Source organism: Babylonia areolata, chromosome 7 (genome assembly GCF_041734735.1).
Source record: "Babylonia areolata isolate BAREFJ2019XMU chromosome 7, ASM4173473v1, whole genome shotgun sequence".
NCBI classification, from domain to species: domain Eukaryota; kingdom Metazoa; phylum Mollusca; class Gastropoda; order Neogastropoda; family Buccinidae; genus Babylonia; species Babylonia areolata.
Window position 1 is genome coordinate 33303322 of NC_134882.1, and position 6000 is coordinate 33309321.

A 6000-nucleotide genomic window follows, 5' to 3' on the forward strand; every position below is an offset into this window, starting at 1 on the left:
AGCTTCAAGGCTAAGACTGAGTAAGACGTAAGATCTAAAACAACTAATGAAAATATATCTTTAAGTTTCTACAATAAAAGATATTATCAAGGGGACGCTGTATCCCCACCCCTTTTCCATAAGAGTAAGACAGTGTGCAGACACACTACCATCCAAAAAAAAAAAGAGGGAATAAAAATCTATAGAAACTTATAAAAGGACAGAAAAAACAAATGATACATCAGATGAGATAAGTAAGTCAATTTCCTTATTCTGATATCACATCATTTACACTAGAGGATACAAAAGGGGGGGAGGGGGGAGGGGTTCTGTTATGAAAAAGAATTGTGGATCCTTGGCACATTCATTGGAAGTGCAAGCAGAACTAGGAGAATGAGATAAAGGAATAGCCGGTATCAAACAGATAAAGGAATAGCTGGTATCAAAATAATGTAAATTATAATCTAACAATACATAATTATACATAAGAAACATTATTCATGGAAAATAACTTATGAATCAGAATGACTTGAATCTGAAACAGACTTTTGAATTAACTTATGAATGACTTGAATCTGAAACAGACTTTTGAATTAAAATACAATGCCAGGAGAATAAAATTATGAATAAACTAGTTTTAAGATTTACATCTTTTTTTTTTAACTTTTTTTTTTAATGGTCACAGAATTAAATTATTAATTATTGATATTCTTGTCAATCTACTGGAATCTGGATGGTAATGTCAGATTCTTACTAAAAGTGTCACTCATCATCTCATGTCAGAAAATGGTCAGTAGTGTCAGAATAAAATGTATGATTTCTTCAATAACCTTCTCTAGAAAATATAAAAAAATGCCCGATCCTTTTTATCATTTTAAAAAATACATTACATATGACCCTCTTTCAAAATATGCCTTTTGATTAAGACCCCTTAGAAATCAGTTTTTATTTAAACAAAAACAAGCTTTTAAATAATCAGTTACAATGAGGTGGAAAAGGTGTTGTCACAATCATTTTTTTCTGAAATCTGCATTTGAAGAGATAAATTTACAAAATTTTTAAAAATTTGCATAGAACGTTCAATAACTTGTCATATTTCATCCAGAAGAAACAGCATCAAGCATCATTTTATTAAAATACGGTTATAGGTGCTATAGAAAGAATACTCATCACATTCACAAATGATATATATATATATATATATATATATATATATCGCCTTTGTTTTGATAACATGTCCAGAAGATGCTCAAGTTTGGGGTACTGATACCACCTGCATACACTGCAAACATTTGATTTACACTCATTCAGTTCTGTTCAGTTACTCACGGAGGCATGACTGCCTTCAGACAAATATATATACGCTACAACACATCTGCAAAGCAGATACCTGACCAGCAGTGTAACCCAACACACTTAGACAGGCCTTGAGGGGAAAAAATTACAAAACAGATAAATAACATGAACATGAAACCAATAAAGGTAATTAAATCAATGAACAAATATACTACAATAATAAATGAAAATAGGTGGGGTTAATAGTAATAAAAATAGATAGGCACATAGGGAAAGAAATGAAATAAAATAAAATGTAGAAAAACAAAAGAAATTAATAATATTATGATTATGAATAACAATAATGGCAATATTAAATAAATAAACAAAGAACTGTAATTAAACATGTATAATACACACATTCATAAACACACAAACATATACACACACACACATGCACAACAAATATGCGGTCTCACAGATATATATGAAAGCACAAACAATATACACAGACCCAACACTACAGATTACAGCACATGAGCCCCAACTCATAAAGTGTAACACACACACACACACACACACACACACACACACACACACACATTCCCCATCTCCCACATCACCTTGAGTGGTGGTCTGGATGCTAGTCATTCGGATGAGATGAAAAACCCAGGTCCCATGTGCAGCATGTATTTAGCACATGTAAAAGAACCCATGGCAACAAAAGGGTCGACCCTGGCAAAATTCTGTAGAAAAATCTACTTCCTGAGGAAAACAAATATAACTGCTTTTGCAGGCAGAAAAAAATACCAAAAAAAATGGGTGGCGCTCTCAGTATAGTGACATGCTCTCCCTGGGAAGCCCAAATTTCACACAGAGAAATCTGATGTGACAAAAAGAATTATATATAATACAATACAATATATCACAGCTCCAAACACACACACACACACACACACACACACACACACACACACACACATAAATACTAATTAAAATACACACATGCACTCGCACATGCACATGGCTCTACTTCATGACACACTGTATGCGTACACACACACCCCCACATACACACATACACACACACACACACACCACACACACACACGTACTCACAAACACATGCACACACATACTGTGACCAATTTGTTGCAAGCGGGGATGGGAAAAGATCTCTGGTAGTGGTACCATGTCTAGCCAGTTGCTCAGTCTTATACAGGTGTTTGGGAAAGCCCAGATAGACTTTGTTCCATTCTGAAGAAATTTGTGCACTACTGGTTTGAAAATTATGCCACTATTTGATTTGGAAAGGATCATACTCTACCTTTCATGTGAGACTTACGGCCACCTCCTCTCTCTTATCTTTTTTCTTTAAGTCAATCAGTGGTGTGATGGCCTTGTACCTGGTTTTAGAGGCGCTCTTATTTTTCTCAGGATTTCAGATTTTCCCAGATGTAGACCGCTTGTTGTGTTGCGCTACCAGCAAGCCTGTCAGCTTGCTCATTCCCCTTAACACCTGTATGTCCATGGCAGTATGACCATGAAAGTTTTTTAATGTATAAGATGCGAGATGCCTCATGCCAAAGATAGCCATGAACAGTAGAAGTCTGTCATTTGATTTTAAGAGAGAGAGAGAGTTTAGATACATTTAATGTCAACCGTTTAACAACCTTAATGACATGGTGCAGCTGGGGTACAGATCAGAACATAAATAATGATGAAAACGATTTTTTGGAAACGTACAATTATTTCAAATCAATTCTTAAAGAAACTATCAACCATCCATTTGTGAAAAAATCACAATGCATGTGTAGAAGAAAACAAATATGTTGCAGTCCTCACAAAAATCAATTTTCTTTATGAACAACACTCAACAGACAGAACAATTTTCATCTAACATAATAGAATTATACACTTTGGCAATGTACTTTTCAAGTGGCTGGACTGAGTTTTCTCGATGTACGTTAAGCACTCTAAAATTAGTAAAAAGATCTTAATTTTTTTGCAGACCACAGCTATTCTTATTGTATGCTTTACAATGAATAAAACAATATTACTATCTTCCCTTTGTTTTGTTTAATATATAAAAATAAAAAAATAAAAAAGCATATAGGACAAGGGGAAAATATGAACAGGCCAGTTTGCAACCAATACTTATCAGCATGCAGTCCAAGAGTTCTCTACCTAAACCAGACTTGATATAATTCTATGCCATTTGTTAGTTACGGCTGTAATATACTTCTTTGTTCCAAAGATACTTTTCAAACTATAAAACAGTTAAAATCCTTTTCAGTGGTTTTCATTCTAATTTTTATACTGCCTTGAGGGGTGTTCTCCATTTTCATGCCACCTTTGTATCAATCTTATGAAATTACAAGTCTGTAGTGCAAACTTTATCTCTAAATTCCAAAATAAATCCTTCCCATCTAATTTCCTGACACATACACACAGTTCCAATTCATCCATATACAGTTAATGTTTTCTCTATCAAGAGAGAGAGAGAGAGAGAAGAAGAAGAAGAAGAAGAAGAAGAAGAAAAAGGAGGATATAGTTAAATAAACATGTACAACATACCTAAACTACAACTGGTACAAGCTCAGGCATGTGTGTTCATTCCTCTCTGTCTTCCACCCAAAACACACAAACACACACACAATCACACATGCATGCACGCTCACACACAAAGGATTAGTCAGCTGCACTATACTGTCATGAAAGTGTGCACAGCAACTCATAGATAACTCATTAACTGACATGGTGATGTGATTGCCTCAGCCGACCAGGCATACATTCAGTCCATACTTCTATGTCCTTGATGTCACTGTGTGGTGTTTACAAGGTTATGTCCAACTTTAGCAACCTAAATTCCTGGAGCTAAATGCACAGTATATTTTGTCTTTTGCAATGCAGGCATGAAATATAACATAAATAACAATGATTTTACCTTTGTCATCCACTCCGAGTGGGTAAATTGTGGTGTATATTGCCCCAAATCCACCGTCATAACCCCATACTAACCTGATAATGACATCACACGCTTTGCTGCAATTGTAATTTTGGGGGTTGTACAGGAAAGCATGCATGTCGCTATCAGGTTACTATGGGCTTATGACCATGTTTTTTCTGGCAATTTATCCACAATTTACCTACTCAAGAGTGGTTGATAAAAATCAAATTATTGTTATTTATGTTATACTTCATGCCTGCATTGTAATATTAATAATAAATATATACATGAAATATGCCGTGCATTTAGCTCCAGGAATTTAGGTTGCTAAAGTTGGACATTACCATTTACACATATCATATCATATCATATCATATATCATATCATATCAAGGCGTGCAGGCCTGACAAGGCCTTTTGCCTGCTTGAAGTGGGGAAGAAAAAGAGAGTCCCCACATATGTCTGATGCATTTTTCAACAATGAGTGTGCAATGCTTGAAAAATCAATAAATATGTAAATGAGTTTTGTATTTAAAATTTTTTAAATGAATATCAAGATAATTTTTAAATGTATTCACTGTTCCTGCAGAAACAACATCTTGTGACAAATTGTTCCAAACATTTGTTACTCTGTTAGTAAAGAAATGTGCAAATCTGGAAGTTTTAACTGAAACTTTTAATAGTTTGTAGGAATGGCCTCTAGTGGCACTGTTCTCATTCAATGTAAACAAAGAGTTTATAGTTCTGCTGTCATATAATCCATGTGTCATTTTATACATCTCTATAAAGTCTATTATATCACCACGCAGTCTTCTATATTCTAAACTAGGTAACTTAAGTGCTTGCAACCTACTTTCATAGTCCATATCAGCAAATTAAAAAATCTTTAATTCAAATGGTGCATGCACGGAAGCTCTCGGGTTATGACCGTTGTTTGAACTAGTATAAGGCGCTGTGTGTGAGAGAGTAAACTTAAGTACTGGGACACTGCTTCTCAGTGTAAACGATATCAACAGACCAGACTCCTTTCCCATGCTTTGCAGCCAGAAATAGGTTCCCCCGACTATGACAGCCTTCAGTGAAGCGAGAGCAAAAGTGGTCAGGCAAAAAACTGTCGAACCGCGAGCGTGCATTTTGATATCCCGGTGATTTTTCGCGAGCGTTTTGTCGGCCAATAACTGAATAAGTCATGCAAAAAATAAAAAATAAAAAAGACGGGAATGCAATACGTACCAAATACTGGTTTTGCAACACGCCTTCTCGCCGTTTCACTGCACTTGTTGTCTGCGTTTTATCCAATGTGTTACAGCAACATCATTTTTTTAAAATAAACATTTTCAGGACAGAAACAAAACCTCTCTGCCGCCATCTTTTCAGTCCACAACAAAGTTTGAGTAATCATTATTCAGTATTTCCCTGTGCTATAAGAGACACTATGTGCGGTGAAATAGCATTTTCGAATAACATTTATATAAACACTCTACATAAAAAAAATATATGAATGCTCTAAAATACTTTCAGTGAGTCGCGGATTGCACAGATTTTATCTTCATTTAAGCAAAAAGGAATGCTCCCTTCAAACATACCTGACCGGACTGACTTCCTTCCGCTTCTCTCCTGGCCTGTTTGTGTTTGATGCATAGACAAATTAAATTGCACAGAGGCGAGGATCGAAAGAAAACAAAAGAAAAACATATCGTACTGTCCTCTTAATGAAGAAACTGTTCCCACCTTTCGGGTGGGAATATGTTTTACAAACACAAAACGACACGAAGAAACGACGGTTTCGACTGACTT

General features: G+C 35.3%; 1 protein-coding gene across 1 annotated transcript in view; it reads right to left on the reverse strand.

The window, feature by feature from the left end:
• LOC143283977 (transcription initiation factor TFIID subunit 1-like) overlaps positions 1-5572 on the reverse strand; it is a 52620-nt gene extending 47048 nt beyond the window's left edge. The window contains 1 exon segment of the mRNA XM_076590462.1: positions 5437-5572. The gene's annotated coding sequence lies outside the window, so the exon portion shown is untranslated.
• Positions 5573-6000: the final 428 nt, after the last annotated feature.